This window comes from Felis catus, chromosome C2, assembly GCF_018350175.1.
Source record: "Felis catus isolate Fca126 chromosome C2, F.catus_Fca126_mat1.0, whole genome shotgun sequence".
Lineage (NCBI taxonomy): Eukaryota > Metazoa > Chordata > Mammalia > Carnivora > Felidae > Felis > Felis catus.
The window spans coordinates 79,045,205-79,072,706 of record NC_058376.1 but is presented as its reverse complement, the minus strand read 5'-3'; the positions used below and the strand labels follow the sequence as shown (position 1 = coordinate 79,072,706).

At 40.7% G+C, this 27,502-nt stretch overlaps 1 protein-coding gene across 11 annotated transcripts in view; it reads left to right on the top strand.

The window, feature by feature from the left end:
• Positions 1 to 27,502, top strand: part of LOC101096257 (LIM domain containing preferred translocation partner in lipoma) — a 692,709-nt gene that overhangs the window by 454,993 nt on the left and 210,214 nt on the right. The window lies entirely within an intron of this gene.

The window sequence follows — 27,502 nt, the reverse complement described above, 5'->3', positions numbered from 1 at the left end:
AATGGAGTGCACTGTGACTTTCTTTATTGGGGGATAGGTGCCCAATAAGGCTGCTCCTGCAGGAACCAGGATCCTTCTCTTAAACATCAGCTTTGCCATGTGGTCCTTTGCAACCGAGGGTAGCTTCAGAGAAACCCGCTGAGCCCTACTTTTCTTCCTCATAGAAAAATATTTGTAATGGGATAGTACATTTAGAAGAAATTTGTTGTATGCTTTCTTTACCCTGAAAGGATTATATATTCCACCTTGCACTAAATGCCAAGTCATTCCTTGAACAACAACAACAAAAAAAAAAAAAAAAAAAAAAGAAAGAAAAAGAAAAAGTAAAGAAAAGAAAAGAAAGGAAAGTCATTCCCCCCCACACACACACACACAAATTTAATAGATTTTAAAAAATGAACGTGAGGGGTGCCTGGGTGGCTCAGTCGGTTAAGCGTCCGACTTCAGCTCAGGTCATGATATCGTGGTTTGTGAATTCGAGCCCCGTGTTGGTCTCTGTGCTGACAGCTTGGAGCCTGGAGCCTGCTTCTGATTCTGTCTCCCTATCTCTCTGTTCCACCCCTGTTCACGCTCTGTCTCTGTCTGTCTCTCTCTCAAAAATAAACATTAAAAAAAATAAAATTAAATAAATAAACAAATGAATGTGGTTCTGAACATTTACAGGGGCAAGTGTTTCTAAATATTAGGTATATGAGTACTGAACTTATCATTGTATCTTCTATGTTTGCCCATATCTCCCCAAACTTGGGTTTCAGTTTTACTAAATTTAAACAAAGAAGTAAAACTAAGTCATTTCTAACATTTCTTCTGATTTTCACATTGTATATGTTTCCACACCTGTAAAATGGAGGAAAAAAAATGTTTTTTTGCCTGTATCAGAGGCTTGTTGTAGAGAAGAAATGACATTGAATGGGTTTTGCTAGGGAAATATACTATGAGAGCTTCAGTCATTCACCCTTGTAGACTAGTATCACTCTCCCCTTCATATTGCTTTGGGATTCACCCAGGGAAGTGGTGAAGGATGGCCGTGAAAACCGTAATTGGTCACGTGGAACAGAACACTTTAGAAAGAAGTATGCCCAACATTCTGTATATTGAGGCCATTCTGGCTGCCAGTGAATGAATGAATGATCAGGAGCCCCACAAGCTGTCCCTTGGGAGGAGGGGGAATGCTGATAATATTTGCAAAATCACTCTTTGTACACGAAGCACTATAAACTCATTAGATCCTCCCTGCAAATTTGTGAGTTAGTTAAGACAGGGTTATTATTGTCTCTGTTTTACTTAGGAGGCAGCTGAAACCCATAGAAGTAAGGTTGTTCATAAAAGTGAGCATATCCCAGTAGGGTTGCCCATGCTAAGCTGGTATGTTGTGGCGCCTGACCTCAAAACCACTGGTATCTTGCTACATTTAGGTGCAAAAAGCCCCTTGAGTTCCACAGAATTGGAGCATTACAAGATCTGAAAGGTTGCTTAGAATTCATCTCATCTGATGCCCCCATTTGGCAGAAAAAGGCAAGAAGTTTCTGAGCTGGAGACAAAACACAAGTTTCATTTACATCACATTGTGCTGAGAGTTAGATGCCTAAACCCAGGGAATCATCAGGGAATTCTAAAAGCAAGCACAGTCTTTGAAATCATTGTGGTGTTGGTGCAAATCTCATTGCCACTTCCTGGGCATTTCTATCTACCTAGGTCACTTCTGCTCCCCGAGGCTCACTGTGAATAACACACATCAAGCAGGGTACTGGCATTTATTAAGCAAGATAACATGTCGGTGCATGGCTTCATATTTGTTCCGTAACAACTGCCCAACTAATACATACTTCCTTGTGTCCGTTTATTCCTCCTCTTGTGCTGTTGGGGCTGCTGTTCTGGACTATTCATTTCTACTCTGCATTTCCCTGTGTATCCTCACATAGAGATGAGTATGGTATACACCCAGCCCCCAACCATGACGGCTCTGGGGCTTGTCCCGTGCAAGACACTGCCTACCTTGGGATGCTACCAGTGGTCCTCATACAGGGCTTACTACATCTGGGGACTGATCTGGCCTAGCGACCTCTGCTGCAGAGCCTGGTTGAGAGCGCCTGCCTAATTGGGAGATAGGGCTGCATGAATGGATCTTTCATTAGTGACAAAATATTTGCCGGGAGGGACTGTAAACAAATAGAAGACTTGATTCACTTGCTCCTTTTCTCTTTGCCCTCCCTTACTTTTTGTTTAATTTAGTGTGTTTATACCTCAGGACACAGCTCGCTCGCACCGAGTCTCTTCCAAGGTTAAGAGAAGCCTCTCTCTGCCATTCTGCATGTTCCCCCAGATATCTTTAAAACACAATAAAGGGGAGACAGAGCATGTGTTCACCGGAGTCCTGGTCATTATGCGGGCCTCAGGACAAGCGTCACCTCCACTCTGCCCACAAGGGTTTAGTAGAGACCACCTGAGTACCCGAGCTTACCTCAGGCACATTCTTTCAAATAGAGTCACTGTGGGTCATTCGCCTCAGGTCTCACTGCTGTCCTGGCCTGATCTTCTCTGCTCTACCTTGGCCACTGTAGCATATTTTTCCCTTCTCAAAAAGTGTTACCCTTTCATAATAGAGATGAGGCAGCTCTGGGCGAAGGGAGCTGCATGATTTGGTGGCCAACACACAAAGCCTGTGGTCAGAAGATAGGGCTTCCATCAAGTCCGTTGGTCTTACTTTGCCTCAGTGTTTTCATTTGGAAATCTGGGATAAGTATATTTGACCGGTCTATTTTATCCTGCTATTGTGGGGTTTAAATGTTAGATTCAATGAGAAGGTGCTATATAGACAATAGAGCGCTATAATAAATAGGACATTTTTTATTGGACTTCCCTCATGTTCCATTAATAAATTGGTACTTTGCATTGTAATGGTAGCTGATCTGAGCACATGATGCCATTGACTTCAAATTAAACTTTATTTAAGAACTACTTGGAGAAAATTAGACAATTGGTATGATTCTGTGGGCTTTGCGGCCAGCCCAAAGGATGCGTTGTTTTCACCAACAACGGTCCTAAAGGACCGTGCCTTATTTCCACTCTATAGATGATGAGCCCAGGCCTCTGGAATCCATTGAGCCCATGGGGGTTTACATGATGCCAAGTCAAGATGGGAGGTTTCATCCTGATTAATAGTTATCGCTGGCTTATGGGGTCTTTCTTTTCAGATAATGAATACTCACCAAGTAAGATTGGCGAGGAGCTGTGAGATGTTTGTAGGTCTGATTCAGCACTCATCAAGGCGTCACCTTGCCCACGGCAGTAAAAGCTGTGGCCTTGTACTGCTGCCTCTTCTGCTTTACCTTCTGTTCCCTTCTGCAGCCCCACACTGCTTCAGCCATCTTCTATATGGTACCATTGTTTTAAATGAATGGGATCCCATTTTGGTATTTGTTTCCAGTATTCCTGAGGCTGTCCGGAGTTTACTGATGACCAGGCACCAAGAAAATTTCCGCTCGAGGCGGTTCTGGCACTGGAGGTTTATTTTTTTCCCTCTTTTACTGTTGGCCAGTTTGGGCCAGCACGTTGCTAAGTTGTGTTGATTCCTTAGCACTTGTAACCAAGCTAAGATGTTCATGTCAAAAAACATTTTTTTTTTCTTTCTCTCTGAAAAGGTCTTCCCTCTTTTCTTTAATGCTTCAGGATAGGAAAAGAGTGTTTGCTTGATTCCAATTCTGGCACATGAAGCGTTTGCTACAAAATGTTTTTTATCACTATGTTGTCTTGTCAAAGTACTATTGTCATTGTCATTTTCAGCTTAATAGCAGGAATGTTCTATTTGTACCAAGAATATTTCATATTTTAAGTAAATTCAGCAAGGGAAATTTCAAATGTAAAACAAACAAACACGGATAGTGAAGACACTAATTAGTTTTTATATTTCTCAAAACCCTAAAGTTAAAATCGCTTTTAGCTTCCAGTGCATCGTGCTGTGACGTGACACAACCATTTATAGGTAAAAGATAATGCCTAACTCAGAGTATTGTTGCCTTGTGACTGCTCAAGCCTCTTCTTGGAGGAAGGGAGTAGTTCTGTTTGCCAAAGCGGCCTTTGGGTTTTGGGTGATAACCGAAGTGCTTTGATTTAATGCTTCTTCTCTAGTTTCAGCAGTTGCAACAAAACCAGCCCCCATCTCAGCCACCCCAAAGGAGACTGGCCTTGGCCATACAAGAACTCAGAGACTCCTGCACTGAAGCCCAGCACCCTGTGGGAAATGACAACCACAGATGAAACTGTGAGCTAGATACAGACCATCTTTCTAGTACTGAGGTGATAGCAAAATCCCTGCATTCCTCTGTCAGGCATCCAGAATTATTAGTCCTCAATAGTTACGGAGGCTTTCACTGTATCAGGCCTTGTCATGAGCCACAGAAGAAATGAAGTGGGGTCTCAGACAGAGATGGAGAGATGCATCAACTATGATTCCTGTCCTCATGGGGCTCATAATCAAGGAACAGAGACAGGTATGTAGGTAGCTACTTCCAAATTTCTAAACTAATTATAATAAACAGGATACCACTGAAGCACCAAAGAGGCTTTGATGAATTCTTCCTGAGGGAATTTGTCTCGGCCACAGGTAATCATTAATAATTTGGCATCCACCTTGTCCTTTTCCTGTATCTCTGTTTGATACTTATAGCTCTGTCTATCTCTCTATCTATCTATCTGTGAGTTCCCACAGAATGATATGTTTCAGATTATGAAATATTCTTCACTTGATAATGCAGTCTGATACTTTGTATCCATCCATCTATTTATCCATCCATCTTTCCAGCCATCCATCCATTCATTCTACAAAAGTCCATGCCCTCTACGGGACAGATATTTTGCTATATCCTAAAGGAGATACATAATTCAGTTAGACAGTAACATGTAATTTAGTAATGGAGACAAAAACCACTGAGAAAATGTTATAGATCCATAAAAGAGATAAAAAAAAAACATGGAGAGTTTCTTGAAAATGATGTCATTATAATTATATAATGATTATAGGCAGTCCCTGCTGATCGTGGTGTCTGTGAGCCAGAATCATGTTTTCTCATCATCTATTCCGTGCGTGTTCACTGTGCATTCATTCCATGTCAGACACTGTACCAGCATAAAGTGGGGACATAGAGTCTTCTGATATCTTGAGACATTGCTTCTAACCCTGAATGCGTCTCATTGGGATTGGACCTCTGCTTCTGCCCATCATAGCCAAGGGGTGTACGTATTGGCTCCACTGTGTATCTTTCCTTTTACTTTCTGTTCTTGTGGTTGTGTTTCAGTGGACATTTGTCAAGTGCTGTGAGAAGGTGGATATCTAAGAGTCAGGATGCATCGCATTTTCACAAGTGTTAAGCACTTAGTTGAAACTTAGGATTGGCCATTGAAGGAATAGGGCATTTGATGCATAGTATTTAACATTTTGTAAGTGACTTGGAACTGTTGGAAAGAGTAGAAAAGGGGATTCAGGTTATATATCTAGGACAGAGGTCAGCAAACTAGGGCCCATGGGCCAATTCCAGTCCACTACCTGTATTTATAAGTAAAGTTTGCTGGAACTCAGTCATGGCCAGTTTGTTTGTGTTGTCTGTAGCCGATTTCTCTACACAGCGGAGTTGAGTGGTTCCGACAGAGACCAAATGTCTCACAAACCCTACAGTATTTACTATCTGTCTCTCTACAGAAGAAGTTTGCCAATCTAGGAAAACTTGTGAATCTCTGAAAGAGAACAAAGGAAAAACATTCTAGTGTCCCTAATCATATTTTTCAACTTATAAAACATGAATCCATAAAACTTAGGACAATTAAAAAAAAAACCATGGGCTAAGAGATGATGGACAAGAAATCCATAGAATATAACACCACCCCCTTATTCAACCAACTAAGGATGTTGTATGTTTCAGGAATTTCTCCCAGATGCTGGATATTCAGACAAATACAACACAATCTGAGCTCCCAGTCTGTTAGCAGAGACGGACATGCAAATCAGCAAATGCTTCTCCCAGTGATAAATGCTATACAGGAAATAGAATAAAGAGGAAGAGAGTAGGAGCAGCCTGCCTTCTTAGAAATTTGGGAAAGATATCACGGGGTTGTTGAAATTTCACCTGCATCTGAAAGGATGAGCCTTGATAGATGAGCAAGAGTAGAAACAAATGATTTATTTTTAGAAGCTTCAACTCTACCTTGAAATGATTTGGTGGGCTAGTAACTACACTCTAGTGTATGAAATAGTATCTCGTTCATAATCTCTTTGGTCTATACAATGAAGGTCCTATATAATAATTTTCTACATTCTATTAGGAACTAAGGGCTTGATCAGGATGGTTGAGTTGGGTTCCATTGCTTGTAAACAGTAAAACTGACCTGACCCTACTTCTGACTCCAAAGCCACAGGACTGTCTCCTTGAGTCAAACTTCCCTGACCTAAGTCTACAAATACTCCTTGGAACTCGTAATTGGTCTGAAATACAGGAGAAAAGAGCCTTTGATTTTGCCTGTACTAAAGTAACCTGCTATTTCAGATGTCGCCAAGAAATGTTTTTGCACCTGACATTATTGTACATGCTGCTAGCTAAAGTAATAGTGGCCTGGACTGCACATGGGAACCCTCATTAGATGGTCACAAACCTCTCTTTTATTCTCACTTTTCCTTGGACACTTCTCTGTGTTCTCCTTTCCCTTCTTTGTCATGGGTACCAGATCATAGACCTTCTACACCATTGTGCTCCCTCATCACGCAGTTCCCTCCTTCAATAACAGAGTTATGGATAGGGGGAGGGGCATCGTTTCCAATACCAACACCCCCAGGTGTGTGAGAGAAGGGGGAAGGCCTTACATTTACCATTCACCAAATCCCATTATTCACAATGCTGGTTCAATGGTCCTCTGTCTTTAGGCTCACTCCTTTCACCGGGTACTGTTCCAGATGCCTCTTCTACATTGTTGCATTCAGCCATCATTCCAGATCCCTGGCTCCAGATGTCCAAGGTCTTCACCTCCCAAATCCTCTCTTTCCTTCTTTGTCCTCTGTCTTGGGCCATGGAAACCTCTAACACTGTGTTGGAAACATCTCGTTTCCCACTGCCTCACCACAGCAAGAGGAGGAACATATTCTACTACAAATTCTTACCCCGGCAAGAGTGGTCTCAAAAGAGATGAGTTAGAGCTTTGAGTGCATTTTTTCTTAACCAGGAGTAAGAAAGCAAAGAGGGTAAGAGATGGGCTCTGGAATCCGTTGGCAGGATTCCAGTCTTCATTTACTAGCCCTGGACCTTGACCACCTCTCATCTCTCCAGCCCAGGACTCTTCTAAGGATTAAATGATCACATATTAAGTTCTTTGAAAAGTTCCTGGCTGTGCAAGTTTCAGTTATCATTATTGTTGTTGTTTGTGTTAATATCACATTTTTTTTCTTGTACTTGAACTTTGCATACCATGTCTCTATTTTGGGTTCAGTAAAATATGGTTAACTTAATCACAGGTTTAATAGAATTTTGAGTTAGTCTCGGAATCTCACATCCAATTATCGCACTGTTTTTATGAGAAAATAAGTTCCTGAGTTCCAAGCAGGTGGTTACAAAGGAACCCTGGGACTGAAGGCACTCACCCCTAAGAGGTGGCCCAGCCTGAAAAAGGAGCTTGGTGGTCAAAGATCACTGAAAACCTGCAAAAAATATTTGTACTAACTGCACAGTACCTTTGAATTTGCATTAATAAGTATATCTAACGCACCAGCCACGATGCAGCCAGTCAGGGTCATGTATACAGTCCTCAATCATTTGGTTTATGGAATAAATGTATTTACCATGTTAGTGTTTGCTTCTCTGCATTTTGACTTTCTGTGTTTTATCATTTATTAATTAAGAAATGGCAGTAGCTGGCTGGCATCTGCATATGAATCTTAGATGGAAAACTGACAAATCTTTAGGTGGTTGTGCCCTCAGGGTAGGGAATATTAGGAGAGTGACATTTCTGATAGAGGAAATAATATGAGTAAACCTAGGGAGGTAGGAACTCTGGAAATTAAATGCTTGTGCTTATTTGTGCCTTAAAAATAGCACATCTTGTCTTACTTCAAGATCCCCACATACTTGGGGCAAAAGTCAACAAGACCCTTACGATGCAGACAGTCAAACTCCTTCTCTCTGAATTGTGTGTGTGCACACAGACGCGAACATGTACACACAGAGACTCCCCATGTTTCCGCAAATCAGTGACAATATGACATGAAACAATTTTCCACAATTTTATGCAAATAACTACATGCTTAAGCACTGCACTTAGCAAAATGATGAGGTCCATCGATATCTCAGTCCTGCTGAGTGTCTGCGTGGTCCCCAATAGCTGAGCCAGTCCTTTCCTTGGACAAGGATAGGAGATTCTGCATTTGCAAGAACAAGTTCCTCTCCACAAATAAAATTCCAGAGGCCTCTAACCTGCTGTACTTTTAGTCAGAAATTAGAAAGAGAACTTTAACTTAATACCAGCAGGGAGGAAATCATCCTAATCATATTCAGAAGGCAGACCAATAGAATAGTCTCAGCCCAGGAGTTTCACGCGGTAGGGCCAGCATCTTGTAGAAGGGGAAAATTGCCCTAGGGTTGGGTGGACAGAGATAGATAGTTTATAGGGGAAGAAAAGCTTATATGTAGAAAATAAAATGATAGAAGTTATTAATCAGATAAAGCATGTGTATTATTGGGAAGCCAACTATGAACAGAAGATGCAAAAGAAACCTTTCTTAGATTTTTGTTTTGCAGTGAAGGGCATGTTACACTACTGTTCCTGGAGCCTCAATGGGTACATCTGCAGGATCCAGTCCCCAAATATTGGTGTGGGTCTAAAATATGTCACTGTTCCTCTTTTACCTACAAGGCAAGAAGGTGCCCAGAAGAGAAGGTCCAATACCTAGCAGCACCTAGAAGAGCCCAGAGCTTGGTTGTCAGTAAGCACTATCAGGTCACGTTGAGGGAAGAGACATCAGAAACGACTGAATCACTCAATTTCAAAACTGAAACTGTTTTACCCTGTATGTGAAAATCACTGGAATTTAGGTACAAACTTAAAAAAAAAACAGATACAAAGAAAAGGGTACCATAGTTCTGCCCAGCTTCAAGGGAGAAATAACATTTAAGGTGGGTTTTAGAAAATGAGTAAGACAAAATTGACAAAATTAGGAATATTGCATAATAAGCATCACAGTATAATAGTGATGGGTGGGGGGCGCATGGACGAAACATGGATTAGCTCCCTGACAGGAAAACCAAAATACAGCTATCTGGAAGACGTTCCCGTTGCTTTTGAAAGCGGTGATATTGCTGTGTCCTGGAAAGGCTAGAAGACTGCAGTGGGGATTCAGTCCTCAAATGAAGCAGATCTTGGGGGTTCAATAGATCACTCGTCACCACTTTGGCTATTTCCAACGTTGAGCTTCTAAACTTTAGCGGTTCAAATGAGATGTTCTCAAAGGATAGAGAAAGATCAAGTAGAGATGAGACAGAATTGGCCCGTCTACAAGTTTATTTAAATTAGATAATCCTGACGTTGCTCTGAACTTTTCAGGCAAAACCTACCGTATTGCAGCTTTTAACTGTGACTTTGGATAAACATCGGCCTGTGATGTTGGTGTTTCCTTGCACAAATAGCAAGCAGTGAAAAATCTCACATGTAGAAAACACTCCGATTTTAAGAAGGGGGCCCATGCCAAGGAGTACCCAGGCACTGCCAGGCCTCCAAGTGAGGGTCCTGAAAGACAAACCTGAGTTCTCCTTCCACTTGCAATGCCTGCAAATATTGGCTGCTTTAATGCTCACAGCCTGTGACAGCTCCTTGGTTTCGTTTCTAGAAGCTGATCTTCAAAAGCCGTGAAGCAATAGCAAACTGTTTGAGATCCCAAATCAAAGAACAGATTGTGTAGACTCAAAAAAAAGCAAACAAACAATTACATTGAAAAACAAAGTGTTGGGGAAAAACAGCGACAACCTTTTTGCTCACCTGCCAAGGCCTTGCGGCTAAGCTTCTGTTTTTGTCAAATTATAGCAAATGACATCAGACTGTGTCCCACTGACAGGTGAACTATTTCTAGTAGTTGAACCTGGAGGGGTGTCAGAGCCCTCACTTTTAACGTGACTTTCCCACTGGCTAGAGTTACGAGATTGAGCAAATCAAGCTCATTTTCTCCATTTGGGATGAGAGTGCCATGAATGCTCACCGCTTGAGGCAGTAATGGTGAATAATAATGAACATTGGGGTCAGATAATCACTGGGAGAATGCCCCTGGGGGTTCACAAAAGACCTGTGAAATATGGGAAAGAACTGAGGATTGGAGAAGAGACTTTGTCAAGATTACCTGTCCATTGGGGCACCTGGGTGGCTCAGTCGGTTAAACGTCCAACTTCGGCTCAGGATATGATCTCACAGCTCGTATGTTCGAGCCCCACATTGGGCTGTCTGCTGTCATTACAGAGCCCTCTTCAGATCCCTGTCCCCCCCCCGCGTCTCTTCCCCTCCCCTACTCACACCCTCTCTCTCTTTGTCAAAAATAAATAAATATTAAGGAAAAATCACAGGACCAGTAAAATACAAAAAATTCAAGCCCAGGCTTTCCAATATCACATCACTTGTTCTTTCTCCTACACAATCCCGCTTCTCGCTAACCACCCATTCAATAGCTCTTGAAAAGGAGATTCTATTACCTCCTTTGAAAATAATACCAGGTCCCTACTTTCTCACAGGGCTTACCAAATCTAGTCCATGTTGGCCCATCTCCCTGGGTTATTTTGCAAGTTTTCAGGTATTCTGTTAATTGCCTAATTGTTGGAGGGGTTTCGGTTGCCTCAGGATATCCTATCTGAATTCAGTTTTGTTCTCTTCTTTCCTTCCCAGTGTGCCCATTCTCCCTAATGCTGGAGTGATATTTTAGCTTCCCAGACCTGTCAAGGAATGTATATACCCCAAAACAGAGAGAATGAGACAATTACAATAGTTGTTTTACTTTGATCTCAGTAAGAAACTATATAAAAAGACAAAGAATTCCGTGCGGCTGTCATTATAGCCTTAACTTCAAAAATTTTTGCCCTTATGTTATTTGCAACACTTGGCCTTCTTCAGAATTTTAAATCATTGATCATAAGCTGGTGTAAATTTAGCTTTACTACTACTTATATTTTATATGCTTTTTCATTTTGCTTTAGTCACTTTGCTACTCATTAATTTAGCTGTGAACAGCTTCCCACGACTATGGAATCAATTATGTACTCCAGATCTTGATATCTGTCGATTTTTTTTTTTACCTCTCCAATCTTTTTTCCCAATATTCCTTCATTCTCCCCACAGTAACCCAAACAAAAAGCTGGTCTCTGCATATGAACACATTTCACCCATTCCTCTGCTTTTAATCAAATTGTCCCTCTGTGAAGATTTTTTTTTTAATCTAGGTTGACTATGCTCAAAGATACTACCTCTTTGATACCTTCACAGATTCCTCCAGATAGAAGTAATAATTCTCCCACTGCATAATCCAATATATTATTGAACTGTGCCTCTCTTATAGAGTCCTATGAGAGTGTATTCTGTAAACAGAACAGTGGCGTATAGAAATATATAATAATGCAGCTTCCATGAGTCCAATCTTAATACCCTTACTAAATTTTGATCACCTTGACCTCCTCAGATATATTAGTCAACACAGTGGCAATGATGATGAATGAACAACTAGTGTTCTGGTCATTTAATCATACAGATGAATGTTCCATATTTCTCGAGTTTGTGTGTTTGTTTTTGTTTTTTTATCAAAGCAAGACATACTTGTGGCTTAACAAATCTAATAGGATTAGTGGGTATAAACAAACAGCATCCCTTTTCTGCCCACCCATCTCTGCCCCCCTCCAGTCCTACTCTTAGCTGCTTATCCCTGGCATCTTTCATAAAGGCTTGCTATCTGTGGATTCATGAATTATAGACATGCTCTGTGGATTGACAATACAAGATATATATATATATATATATATATATATATATATATATATATATGGATAGGCCATGCATATGAGTGTTTGACTTTGTAGAGTCTCCTCCCTTTGGGGGGCATTTGCCCTTCTCCCTCCATTGTCAGGAAACTATGCCAGTCAGATCGTCTCTTGCCAGCCTTCATTATTGGCCTGCTGACCTGGTGTTTTAGGTTGATTAAAGTTTGCCTGAGCCAAAAAGTTACTTGAAGATCCTCTAGGGCCTCATTTCCATACGACACTTAGGCTTGGAAAGTGTAAGAATGGATTCAGTGAAATGATGATGGAACACCTTGGAAATTTTTGATGTCCTTTCAAGAAGTACAAGGCACTCTTAGTGAGCACAGCGCTGACAGCCTGCCCTGTATCTCAATGTTGCTAACAAATGTCGTCTAGATACTTCATAAAGATAGCAAATAATATTTCTTTAGCATTAGATTGGTTCTATATGATGTATTTCTCTGCCTCCCAGAGATGTAATGACTGTTGTATAGAGGGGGCTGGAATAGGATACAGTGGGTAGAATGTTAGTGAAGTCTGGAGACCTGGACTCAGTTGCTTTTTAGCAAGGCAGTCTTCACACATTCCATCTTCTTTCAGTGCCTCAGTTTTTGCACCTATAAATGGGATTACTAATCCTTGCACGGGAATCATTTTCCTTTAACATTCAAGTGAGCTAGAGTATTTGGTTATCCATGGAGCTCACGAGATGCAAACAAAGGAATGAATCTAGGATGACCTTGAATATATTCTTTTCCCATTCATCTATCCATTTAGTCAGCAAATGTTTCCTCAGTTGTTTTCCAGAGTACAGTTTATACTAAACAAGTCTGGTAGGCAAGCAGACAAGTTGGTAGCTTGGGGTAGGCCCCATTGGAGCCTAGAAGTGCAGCCATTGTCTTACTCCTCACTGCCCCAAGATTGCTTCAGACCCTCACTCCCTCTCACAGATTGGCAAGGGTTCTCGCCATCACGCTTCTTGCATGGAACCCATTGCGCAGGTAAACATTTGATTTGTTTATTCGATGTTAACTTTACAATATTGGTTCCACTTGTGGGTTGGATCATACACACATACATACCTCACAATAGACACAACGCACACAATACATACAATTTGAGAGGTGAAAAATGTTTTGCAATCCATTTGACCTTTGTCGTTAATCCTTATTGTTCTTAATCCATTTCCGTTCCTTCTTCTTTTCCCCTTCAAGTGGATTTCACTTTGTATATAATGGAAACAAGAATCCTGAGCTACATTGGTTGGGTCTTTTAAGGCATAAGGATGTGAAAATACATAGAAGCAGAATGGCACGCGGCACGACTCACATGTTTGTGCATGTGTTTTACATTATCAACTTTTGCCTTACTTTTGCCTCTGCCCTCAGGATGTGTGAAAATCCCTGGGAGAGCACCAAGCACAGGATTGTCACTCCCCTAGCTCAGCTTTGTGCAAACAATGAATGCAGCAGCGTGAGTGTCCTCTTTTTGGTCATGCAAACAGAAAACATAAGGTCTTTGGAGCCAATTCTTTACAAAAGCTGCTTCAGGGCACCCCAATTCAGAACCATTCAATAACATGTACATGCTGTAAAGTGGGTGGCACATTTGTGTATCCATTAGCTCATTCTCATCCTCACAAAACTCCTTGATAGGTAGGTATTCAGTCCCATTTTCCAGGGGTGGAGATTGATTGTTTGGGGGATTAACAGTTAGTACAGATGAGAACCAGGAGTCTTAAGACCCTCTTTCCTTTACCCGTTATAAGCTATAATACTAAGCATCGTAAGACTTTTTGTCCTTCCCAGTGTGAAGTGGGTTTCCAAAGGGGTGTGTGTGTGTGTGTGTGTGTGTGTGTGTGTGTGTGTGTGTGTGTTGAGTAGACTTTCATTTTCAGAGCAGTTTTAGGCTCATAGCAAAACTGAGCAGAAAGTTTTTCAGAGAGTTCCCATATATCCCCTACCTAAACACACACACACACACACACACACACACACACACACACACACACACACCTTCCCCTAATGTCAACATCTCAGCCCCAGGGTGGTGCAGTTGTTACAGCTGATGAACCCACACTGACTCATCATAATCACCTGAGTCCACAGTTTACACTGGGGCTCACTCCTGGAGTTGTGCTTTCTCTGCATTTGGACCAAATGCGTAATGGCCTGTATCCACCATTATAGTATCGTACAGAATACTTTTACTGCTAAAAATCCTCTGTCCTTCACCTGTTCATCCCTTCCTTCCCCCAACCTCTGGCAACCACTTATGTTTTTACTATCTCTATAGTTTTGCCTTTTCCAGAATGTCAAATAATTGGAATGGCACACTATGTAGCCATTTCAGGTTGACTTCTTTACACTTTGCAATATGCAGTGAAAGTTTTGACATGTCTTCTTATGGCTTGATAGCTTATTTCTTTTTAGCGCTAAAAATTATTCCATTGTCTGAGTGTACCACAGTTAATTTATCCACTCACTTATTCAAGGACAACTTGTTTGTGTCCAGGTTTCGGCAATTATAAATAAAAGCTGCTGTAAACACCTATGTGCGGGGTTTTGTGTGGATATAATTTTTCAACTCATGAGGATAAATACCAAGGAGTGTGATCATCAGATCTTATGGTAAGAGTTTGTTTTGTAGGGAACTGACACACTCTTTCAATGTGGTTGTTCTGTTTTGCATTTTTTCACATAAATGAGAGTTTCTGTTGCTCTGGATTCTGGACAGTATTTGGTGTCAGTGTTTTGGATTTTGACCATTCTGATAGATGTGTAGTATATCTCGTTGTTAGTTTAATTTTGCAATCCCCTAATAACATTAAATGTTTAGCATCATTCCATATGCTTATTTGCCATCTATATACCTCACCAAAGGAGGTTCAGGTCTTTTCCACTTTTTAAAATCAGGTTGTCCATTTTCTTATTGTTGAGTTTTAAGAATTCTTTATATATTTTGGATAACAGTCTTCTATCAGATGTGTCTTTTGCAAATATGTTTTCCCCATCTGCTGCTTGTCTTCTCATCTTCTTGTACTCTTGACAAAGATATGTTCTCTACCAGCCGTAATTGCTACGTGGATGAACACGCCCGGTCTATGGCATATCTTGCAGTAGATTTAAAAGATTAACTTGAGAATGGCTGTTTTTTTCTTAGAGAACTCAATATTCCTTTGTCTTTTCTTTTTGTAATAGAAAGCAGCCTTGGGGGGATACAAGAATATTCTGATGCCCAGTGAGTACTTGATCTTTTTTTTTAACTCTTAAGTAAAACTTTTGACTGTTCTCGCAATGTACTTGTACACACGTGCTGACATTTCAACACCTGCTATTAGTATAGCTACAGAGAGGAGAGAAAGGAAAAAGGAAGAGTCATTGGCTCAGCCCTCTACTTGTGTGAAACAATAACAGTGTTTAAATAATTTCTCTCAGTTAGGCAGACATGGTACTTGTTTATTTCTTTCTAAACTGTGAGCTCTCTGAGAGGAAAAGATTTATCTTGTAGAATCTAAGCATGCCCAGCAGGGAATAGGCATTTAAACAATGTTTCTTGAGTTAAACTGGCTAGCCTTACTTATTCTGAGGTGATATGGCGTCATTGGGCTTTTTCTCACCACCTCTATCTCAATGGGTTCGATTGGCACAAAAGCTTAGAAGGATTTGAGGGCGCCAGATGGATGGTGGGTACTATGCATTCTCTGAGTCTTAGTTCTTTCATTGCATGTACTTGGAAATCCTTCCTGCTGGCGAGGTTATGTAAGTGATCGAGGATTGATGGATGGATCAATTAATATTTGTTTCATTCATGTTTGTTTTTATTGTTTCAAAAAGCATAATAGAAAAATGCAGCTTAATGAGATAACACATAGAGAAGAAATACTTTGAAAATTGCACTCCCTATTTAAAGGTTAATATTATTGTAGCTGTTAACAATCGCAAACATCTTATTAAAAACCCAGTGCTTAACTACATAAAGAGCTTCTCATTGCCTGTCCCTACCCTCTTTCCTTGTCCATCCCCCACAATGCAGGCACAAAAATCAAAGCTATTTAAGGATGTGTGAATCAGCATATTGCCTATATTTGATTTATTTTTTCACAATGCATACGTTCCTGAATTTCTCAAAGGCATGTGACTTCCAAGAATTCTTTAAATATGTAAATAATATTATAAAGCCCCTGATGAATTCCAGACACACTATTATTCTAGATGGCTGAGTGATGCAAAGAAAGGCTCACATTCCCTGCTGAATTACCCATTTCACATGTTACATTAATAAACATCAGTGAGCTTGCGAGAATCATGTGTTCTCTGAATTTAATGAACTTCTGAACCGAACGGAATGCGTCTAATTGACAAGGTATCATCAAACACAGTAGAAGATAGTACAAGTCCCTTGAAGAGACAAAGAGAAAGGAGAATCAAGAGGGAAGAAAAACAAAATCCCGGGAAGACTGTGGGAGGTGAGAATGAAGATGACCGGACGTCATCTCTGTTGGAACGTGAAGCTGTGCAGTGATCGGCATGTGTGTGGACGGCCCCTTCTTGTGTGGTGGACAGGCATGTTAGATCCGGATGATTAAAGGACCCTGGTGTCTCTGGCTGTTAAGCTTTACATTTTCTTAATTGCAGTACACAAACTCAGAAGGGGTGGGGGAGCCTCACATAAAAGATAATCCACAGTAAAGATTTCAAGCTGTTAGGTAAATGAAATGTTTCCGTGGGAGGCTCTTTTATTTTTATTTTTATTTTTATTTTTTTGCCTTTTAAATCTCTTTGCACCCAATCGATTAAAGACAAACTCTCTCAAGCAAGTTTTTGCTATTTTGTCTACACTCTTTTGTCTTATTAAGTATCAAGCGTGTCCCTGCTTAAAACTGAGGCAGGTAGGGTGACTGTTACCCTTGGCGTGTGTGCACATGACAAATATTAACCCATAGATTCAGAACACAATGCTGGGACAGTTTTCTGATGCAGTAAGAAAAACTATCATGGGTGGAAAAAAGCAAAATATTGTCCTTCGTAGCTTCTGGGTGGTTTTTCCAAAACTGTAATTTGGACAAATGGTTTTGTAAGGTGTTGTAATGGAACTGGCTGTAGAATTTATACCGTTAAATGTTACCTGCTATGCGCACTAAATCCATTACAAGCCACGGGTTGCCACATGCCGTGCTCAGACAGAGTGGCAGGGAGCGCGGATCAGCAGCGATTTGTTTTCAGGTACCAGCTTGCCTGTGAGTCTTTTCAGACCCTACAGCTACAAGTGAATGTACCCTCTCTGAATTCCTATGGCCCTTAATCATGCACCTTTAATGGAAGTTCTAATCTTCTGCTTCATATTAAAATTATTTGTATGTCTTAGCACCCTTTATAGATGTAAAGCTCTGTGAACATGCATTTTTTACTAACTCATTTTGGTATGCTGCTAAGTGCATAAAACCTGGAAGGCGTCCCATAACCTTGTTGGAATTAATGAACAAACAACTTCACACAAGGTGTTTCAAGTTGACCTGTTTCTTTGACTATCAAAAGACTTCTGCTTTTATTAAAACAACTGAAGTTTAAATTCTGTGTCTTCTAACGCTTTCATGTACTCAGTGGCTTCATCAAAACAATTTTTAAAATTTTACTTAGACTTGCCATCTGAGAAAGAGAGAGAGGAGAGAGAATGTGTGTGTAGATGTGTGTGAGAGATCCCATTGACCCATCAGTTCAGTCCTCTAGTTATGTGAAACAACAAAAACATGTACATAATTTTGAGACTGTCCATATCTTCTGCTTAGTGTTCTTTGTTAGTGATCTTTTTGATCAAAGATTGATTTTTCACGTGAAGGGTATATTAGAGTTTTCGAGAGAAAGAGAATGAATGGAATACGTGTGTGTGTGTATATATGTATATGTATACATATATGTATACATGTGTGTGTATATGTGTGTGTGTGTGTGTATATATATACATATATATATATATATATATATATATATATATATATATATCCAGATTTATCATAGGAATTGGCTCAAGCAGTTATGGAGGCTGAGAAGTCCCACAATCTGCCATCTGCAAGCCGGAGACCCAGGAAAGCTAGCTGGTAGTATAATTCAGTCAGTTTCCAGAGGCTTGACATTCAAGGTAGAGGGTGGGGGTGGTTGGTGGGGAGGGCACTGGAGTTGTGAGTCCAGGTCTGAAGGCCTGAGAACCAGAAGCGCTGATGCCAGAGGGCGGAAGATAGAAGTTGCAGCTCTTGCAGAGGGCAGATTCACCCTCCCTCCACATTTTTGTTTCCATTCAAGCCCTCAATGGATTGGATGATGCCCATCCACACTGGTGAAAGCAGATCTCCTTTACTCTGTCTCCTGATTGAAATGCTAATGTCCTCTGGAGACACCTTCACAGACACACCCCAAAACAGAATTTTAGCAGCTGTCCGGGCATCCCTTAGCCCAGTCAAATTGACACATAGAATTAAATGTCACGGTAGCTGTAGAAGTATTACCAGGGATCAAGATTACGGAAAACTGGAGAGTTAATTAAGGTATAGTGCGCTGTTTTTCAACTTGGGCTATTCCCAATTAGGGCAAGACACTCCCTCATCTTTTGGCAATGTTCAGTGCCTGGCAGGACATTAGCATGCCCAATCTCTACCCACTAAATTCCAGTGGCACCTCACCACACACACGCCCATTGTTATAACCAAAAACACCCCCCTGTGCACAAAGCCCCCTGAAGGGATGCCTCTCACCTCCACATCTTTTGCAAACCACTGTTTAGATTGGTGGTGCACTAAGCCTGTGTGTGGTAAGGGTTGCCTGAGGATCCTGTGCTATTTTTCTTTTCCTCTGTCCCCTCTCAAGTTCAGTGCTGCTATATGCCCCGTTTGACCTGTAGAACTATCATTTCAGTGACATTGAATATGCCTAATATTGTGGTAAAAGGTATGTGCTCCTTTTCTGTGCTAAAAATTGGTAACTTCTAGAAAATGTAAAATTTGCAGATCACCTAAAGGGTAGGATTTTAGGACACAGGAAAGAAGGGTTCTGGTAAAAGCCTTTATTCCATCATAGTTTCTATAATTCGTGTTTGAGTAGTTAGTATCTTATTAGAAAATTGTAATTTCCTCTCTAAACATAGCTAGCATATTATTTTGTTTCTAAATAAATTTTTAAAAATACATGTCTTGAGGCCAACGTGCCTTTTCCTTTGTAACATGGATCAATTTTGTTGAAGAAGTAAATGGGAATTACAAAGTTTGCATTTAGTACATAATTTTATCTTAGCCTCTGCCTTATTTGGCAGGATCTGACCCATCCTATAATTCTACAATTAGTGTCTTAGCAGAAATGCAGTCATTTATATTTACCCCTCTACGACTTTACCATTCGTATTTATCTATCCAGTCGTTCAATCCCAGAATGTCAATTTTGCCAGACACTATCGAGTGTTGGCCAATTCATTCGTAAGTGGGTGAATAAGATAAGTGCCCTGACTCCAGAAGCTTAGAAATTAAGCATCATAGTGTTAGTAACATTTCTGTAGTGTTAATACATATTTCTGTAGTGGTGTTTTATAACTGACAAAGCAAAATCACATACTTGTTTTGTATCCAGGAGACCCAAGAACACATTTTTATCATTTATTCACTTATGTCTTGACCGCTTTTTGATGCAGTGAGTCTCCGAAGTGTTTTATTATCAACCCATCCTTACAGGTGGGGAACTTGAAAGGTCAGAAAGATTCACAGCCTTGTCTGTGATCAAATGAGTTGACCTATATACCTTTCAACTTACACGCTTCATCAGAGCAATATGGCTTTCGTAGAAAGAATAGGGAACTGTAAGTCAGGATGAGATCCTGCTTCAGGCACTCTTTGGATATGCAAACTTAGGTAAGGTGCTTAATTCTTAATACAGCTTTTTGTTATTTGGGAAGGAGGGCATACCTCACAGATCTCTTTAGAACAACGATTTTTCAGTAGGGAAGAGGCACATGTTTGAATGGCCTATGATTTATTCTACAGTCATTGAAAAAATATTTTTGAGTGCCTACTATCTATGTATCAGTCACACTTTTAGACACTGGAGATACAGTATTGAACATGATAATCTAATCTACCTGCCTTCTGGGCGCTTACATTCTGACTGCATTATGTTGCGGCCCCAGATTTTTGAAGGAAATAATACCTAATACCTTGCCAAAATTCTAAGTCTTCACTCTCCTCTCTTCCACCCCACCCACCCAATTTGAGATGTCTTTAAAGGAAGCCACTGTTTATCATGGCTGTGTGTTATCTCCCTCAGGTATGCCTGCCCTGTGAAAGTATTGGTAAAAGTTATCGTCTCAAGGTTTACTTAAGATTTTGCTTCATGTACGTTATTTGTGAATGAACAAAATGAAAATTTTGTTCTGATTACAGAAGATGGGTTTAAAATCCATAAAAATCTCTTAAAATTGAAACTGAAGGTCAGCAAAACCGTTGCCTTCATTTTATCATACAGTGAATGAGGCTGGGGCACAAGAAGGGCAGGTGTGAACCTTAAATGTTGTGGTAGGTGCTTTATTTGCAGTGGACACCTCCCACCCCAACAACCCCGCACAGTAGGTATTGGTAACCACATCTTCAGTATATGGAAGCTGAGGCTCAGAGATGCTATGGAGCCAATTAGTAGGCAAGCCGAAATTCAATCTTAGGGCTCCAGCCACCATCCAGGGCTTCATGTGTTTTCCTTTGGGACGCACACCATCTGTGACCTGTTGACAGAGACCGAGTTAGTCCACTGTCTTAAGTTGGGAAGTTTTCACAGCTGTTTTCTTCTCCGCGTTCTTAATGTCAATTTAAAACACACACAAGGATGTGAAAAGAGAGTTTCTGAGAAATTCGTGCAGCTCCTATTTCAAAGAAAAGATAGACTTCTCTCGATAAAGCCTTGATGGTGGCAAATTTAGACAAGAATGGAAAGCAAAACAGCCTACTCAAGGTTAGACAGTGACTCGAGTCATTCCATGTACTTAAAACAATATTTAGGATGACCCTATGTAAACTCACATTATCACTTAAAAGCCAGTATAAAAATACTACCCATCTGCTGTGCTAGCGCTGATGCTGCTTTGCCACATTCCTCTGACAAGCTGTTACCTCAGTATAGAGAGAGAGTATACATTTTGGAATCCGGAGTTTTGAGTTTGAAAAAAAAAATGGTATCTGGTACATATGGACTAGATTCTGTTCTTCCAAATGTAGATTTGTAACCTCATTTATTCTTAAAGATGATGTGTTAAATTAGTTTTTTTTTTTTTTTGCTATTTCCTCTTTTTTTTTTTTTGACTCTGAAGATGGAAATGGAAACTCTTATAATTTTATGCCTGTGACATGAACAATGTACAATGGGAAGTCATTTGGTTCACACCCGCCATGTGATGCGCAGAGTGGGTGTTGGGAGGTGTTTGTAGCAAACACCATGTCTAAGTTCTGAGCCGCTCTCCCTGGCGTGGTTGTTCTGCGAATGGCGTAACTACTCAGGTACGAAAGATGTGCTAGATGACTGAGGAAGTGCAGTGTGTGGTCACTTCCCAACAAGCAATTGTAAGTGCTGAACGGCTCTTAATTCCAGAATTACCAGCGGCATTGGAACAGTCAAGATGAAATCAGCTTCCTTAAATGGGTATATAAGCATGAGAAACAAGACTGGAAGTTAGATCCTTGGGGCTCATACTTCTGTCTCTGAGGCATGAGTCTGTGGATAAAGCCTTTAGCAAGGATCACAGTCTGACCCAGAAGTGCAAGATTACCTAGTGATTTGCTGTTTTTCCAGGAGACACTTACTTCCACTTTTTGTGCCAATTCCCAAGAAATACCTGAAAGTAAAAAATGATAGGAGCAGCCGTGTGATCTTCCTTGATGTTTATTGTTAATACTTCCTCCAAGATTTTTCTGGGAATTCTTTTTGATGAATACGACTTGCTACATTGCTCCAAAACTCTGGCATTTCATTCATTCCTTCACTCTACAAATACTTATCAATGATCGTTCTTTGTAAGACCTTGGGCTAGGAGCTCTACCAAATACGAACAAGAGCCCAGCAGAATTTAAAAGTGGTATAGAGGCTAGTAGAGAAAGAGTGCGTGGAGGTGTAATTTTAGGGAAACTGAGAAGGGAAGTAGGGAGCCTTTTGATAATGGACAGTAGGAGTGAGATTGTGATACAGAAGAGGCCATTTCAAATTCCATGTCGGCCCTGAGGTGATAGAAGAATCTTATCTGCTCACAGCATGCAGCATGAGAAGTCAGATTGTTGAAGTTAAAAGACATACCCTAAATCCTCCAGTCCAAGCTTCTTGTTTACAGATGAGAGAAGCAAGAGTCTGCACAAGGAAGAGATTTGCCAAAGGTCACGTAGATGTTTAATAGTATTTAATACAAAACCCAGAATGAGAGCCTAGGTTTGTCATCATTCAAGGCAGAGGCTTTCCACTCTTTTAGTTTTGTATTTGTGTCCACAGTTACCCAAGGCTACTTCAGGCCAGCCATTGGGGTTTGAACCAATTCCAGATGAGGCCATTTTTAAGACAGGGATCTCCTGTTGAACTAAACTCACCTCCATGTTGGCACACACATTACTTCCTCTCCCCCTTTATAATTTTGCTATTGGATTTAACCCATGTGGTTGGTGCTAAGGTTTTGACCACAAACATATTTGAAAATTATTCTTGTTTTTGGATCTAGCCTCCAAAGTGGATAGGGTTGGGTACAGGAAGCAAGAGGAAATCAAGAGATTCTGAACTGTCACATTTCATGGCCACAGGCTTTTTATTTTGCCCAGTACCATTATTAATGCTGCCCCGTTGCCATCCTAAGCTCTTCCATAATTGTCTTTCATTACCTTTCTGGCCCTTGCTCCCACTGTTGCCACTTGTTAGTTACATGTTTCTAACCTAATTGATGAATTTCAGCAACCCTCCCCCAACCCTGACATATTCCACCTAAGTTGCCTTTTTCCACCTATTTGTTCATGCAGTTTAGCTCCTCTTGGATGGCTCTCTCCGCCTTTTAAAATCCATCCAGTTTTTAAGTCGCAGATCAAGTACCTCCCGGTTTAAAACGGCTCTGCCTCTTTTATGGCATTTGTGGAAGTCTGCCTTGGATTATAGTTATTGTACTGACATTGCATATTGAAAGCTTAAAAAGAAAATAGTTTGTATTCACAGTGACCGCCCCTCTAGGACATAGCATTGCCTCTTCCACTTAATAAATATATGAGGAATAGATTATTTTCACATAATATCCCTTATATCCCTAAAAATTTCACTTGACTCCCTTTGCAGTCAAGTTAAAAACTATGAGAGTTGACATCTAGCTGTGTTGGCAGACCTGTCAGCATTTTCTTCAGTTTATCACATTTCAATATTTACGTTATTAAAATTGAAAAAAAAAAAGCCACCAGCCATTTTCTCTACAAAAAGCACAAACCAATTGATCAATGGCTCCCCCCTTCCCCTCACAACAGCAATATGTGATAAAAGGAGACATTTTTTTGGTTAATATTAATAGTTGTCCCATTGCTCCTGCCATAAATTCCTGAATTCTAAGAATGTGGCCCAGATCCAGTCTTCAAACTTCAGTAACAATGGGGTGATAGAGGTCAGGGAGCACTGATCAGTGTTAAATCTTGCAGCTTCTTCATTAGAACGGCTCGATCTAGCAATAGAAGTAAATTGATGTGATCCAAAAATATGAATTTCATGCCACCTGAAATGAAAATTGGTCAAGAGGGCCACTGAGGTTTCATGTATCATAAGGGTTCCATGTAGCGGAGTAAGGATTTGGGGTTGATGTCATTGTTAGTAAGTTCCTAGCCTTCTCCTTCTAGGTGATAACTAGCATTATGGATCTCAGTGGCTATCTGATCCCAACCTCTTTGAGAGATGATGCCCTTGATCTCCCAGCCTCTTAGAGCTTTTGTAATCTTTGGTCTATTCATAGGCAAGCCTGCATTTCCATTTTGGACTTTTTAAGCACGGTACCACAGGGCCTCACACACAGTTGTCATTCGGTATGGCTTGAATGAATGAATGTCCTCAAAGTCCGGAGTTTGATTTAGTTCGTTGGCTGAATGACAGGTGTTGCTGCACCCCCCACCTTTCGTGTGCCTCCTTCCGTCCCTCAAACACCTGCTCCAGAACCCACTGAGCTCCTGCCATGTGGTAGGCATTATGCTCGTTGCCGAGATGCTCACCCTGGCAGTGAACAAAATAAATCCTCCTCTCATGGAGCTGAAATCACAGAGGATATAGAACAGTTAATAATAATAGTAGGGGGCGCCTGGGTGGCTCATTTGGTTAAGCGTCCAACTCTAGATTTCAGCTGAGGTCATGATCTCACGGTTCCTGAGTTTGAGCCCCGCACTGGGCTGTGTGCTGACAGTGCAGAGCCTGCTTGGGATTCTCTCTCACTCTCTCTCTCAAAGTACATACGTACATACATACATACTTAAAAATTAATAATAATATGAGGTGCCTGGGTGGCTCAGTCTGTTGGGTGACGGACTTTGGCTTGGGTCATGATCTCACGGTTTGTGAGTTCGAGCCCCGCGTCGGGCTCTGTGCTGTCAGCTCGGAGCCTGGAGCCTGCTTCGGATTCTGTGTCTCCTTCTCTCTCTGCCGCTCCCCCACTTGTGCTCTGTCTCTCAAAAATAAATAAATGTTAAAAAAAATTTTTTAAATAATAATAATAGTAGTAAGCAGTGTGTTCAATGCTAATAAATAGTGGGAAGGAACATGAAGAATATGAAGATGGATTGTGCATGCAATGGGGTAAACCATAGAAGTGCTGTTGGGAGTAGATGTCATCTGAAGTGAGATTTGAATAAAGTATTGGTTGTGTAAAGGATCTGGGGAAGAGCATGCCAGGCAGAGGGAACAGAAATACCAAGATGTGGGGCATAAGCGTGTTTGAAATATGCAGGGACAAGAAAGGCCAGGTGGACGGGAGTGGCAGGAGATGAGATTAGAGACTTAGCCAAGAAGCAGATGCTGTCGGGTTTTAGAAGGTGGGCTGAGAACGTGGAATTTATTCTGAATGAATTGAGAAGGCAGAGAATGGTTCTGAGCGGAGGCGTGACATCATCTGACTGACTGTTTAGAGGGTTGACCGGCAGGTCTGTGGAGCATAGACTATAGGGGTAAAGGCCAGAAATAGGACAGCAGTTAAGAGGCTATTGAAGTTGTTTAGGGGAGACCTGATGGTGCCTTAGACCAAGGTGGGAAGCTGAGGTGCTCAGATAGTGGATATACTTAAAAAGTTGACAGGATTTGCCAGTGGGTGGGGTGTGGAGTGGGAGAGGCAGAGAGGTATCAAAGATGTCACCATTTTGCACGTCATCTTATTCTGAGCTTTTCCAAAGACGTTTCAGATGATGAACCATTTTACATCTACTATTGTCAATACTGAGTTTCAGAGAAACCCTGGAGTAAAATATAGCTATGGCACACAGCTATCCTATGTTAAAGCTAATGCAAGAGTCCTGTCCCTGTGCTGTGTATTTCCACATGGACTAGTCTCACTTGTATCTTGATTCCCCACACGATAGATAGATAGATATAGATATAGATATAGATATAGATATAGATATAGATATAGATATAGATATAGATATAGATATAGATATAGATATAGATAGATATATACAGATATCTAGCATGTCTTTCGCATGTAGAGATGCAATAAATATCTCATGAAGGGCTGAATTAATTTCAATACTCATGCATCATCTATTTTTCAAGAGTTGCCTGATATTCGGCCCATACCAAATATGATTTTCCTTCTGAAGTGAAGATAGCCTAATTAACACTTTTATTAAGCACGTGAGTGCACATACGTGTGTGCGTGTGTTTGTGTGTGTGGAGATATGGATTTAAATAAAGGCAATGACTTCTTGAAAAGTGATCAAAGGGCAGTTACATATGTCATTTTTTTTTGGAGAAACTTCCAGGAAGTCTCTGCTGTTCTTTATTTACATTTGAATGTAACTGGTGTCGCGGTGCTGGCCCATTCTCTCCTAAAAGCAGAGTCTGCTTTAGACAAATTACTGTGATAGGCCCCCGCATCCAGCAGAGGTACAGAGCCCTTCAGTCCCAGAATGTCTGTAATACCGGAGGTAGCATTTGAATGTAACATCGACTAATCATTTAACCGTAAGTGACAGGTCTGAACATTGTGCTCTTTTTGCATCATTTACTGCATTTGTGGGATATCTAATTATGAAAAAAAAAAGTATTCTTCAGTGGCTCTAGCAACACTGTCACAGAAGAGTGAGAACACATTCTGTGCAAAACAGTGTTTAAATAGAAGTGCTTGAAAATCCTCCATTAATCTTCATCTTTGCATTTTGAATGCTTCCCTGCTCGCATTTTAGGTATCAAGGGACTGAATGAATCTGAACTGACTGTGCAAGAATGTAAGTAAGAATTGGGAGGAGCAGAAATGAGGAAGCTATTTGCATTCCTGGAAGGCAGAACTCAGGTTCATTAGAATCTTTCAGGGTTCTAATAAAAGAGAGTCTGTTTTCCAAATGCTGGTTATAGTCAGCTTTTTGTCTTTAATTGTTAAGGTAAACAATTTATTTTGCCTAAACTATGTTATATTTTTGAATCATCTATTGCAGAAATACACGAAAGGAAAAGTAAAAGGGCATCCACATCCCAGGGCTCACCTGTTGAGTTTGGTACGGTGTCTTCTAGGCTCTTGTTTTGTTTTACTCCATGCCACTGTTTTGATTCATTGTTGTTTTGTTGCTATATTTGTTGCTATTGTTTAGAGATCGTTGAAATATCCCAGTAAAAATGCTATTAGCCTTTTGTCTCCTCCTCACATTTAGTGTGTGTGCCTGCGTGGGGTGAAGCGTGATTTTACAGACACCATTTTGTTTCTATTTGCTGTTGGCAACTGACCCCTCACCCCTGAGCTGCAAGCAGGTGCACAATAGTTGTCTGTATCCCCCCATGCCCTTGAAGGTTTTGCACCTTCACTGCTCTTGGATCACCTGTTCCTTCCACAGAAAAGATTATTCATTATCTTCTCTGCTTTGACAGTATCTTTCAGGCTTGCTCCCTGAGCTGCTGCTAAATGAATAGCGTGTTCTCTGTTCTAAATGTCTGGGCTGTGGACAGAGAGGAACCAGAGGAACAGAGCCCATATAATATGTGAATTATTGTACACTTCATTCACTAAAACTTCTTCCCTCTAACTTCTAAGTTCTATAGCCAAGGGTAAAGCTAAGTTCGTTTTTTTGTTTGTTTTGTTTTGTTTTGTTTTGTTTTGTTTTGTTTTGTCTTGTTTTGTTTCCGTTCAGCCCTCATTTACGGAGAATCCCCAAGCTGTCTTAAGTCCCATCCAGGGTACTAATATTGGATGCACCATGGTCTGTCTGTTCTAATAGAGAAAATGAAATAACATACAAGTAACATTCCTACAAGTGATGAGTA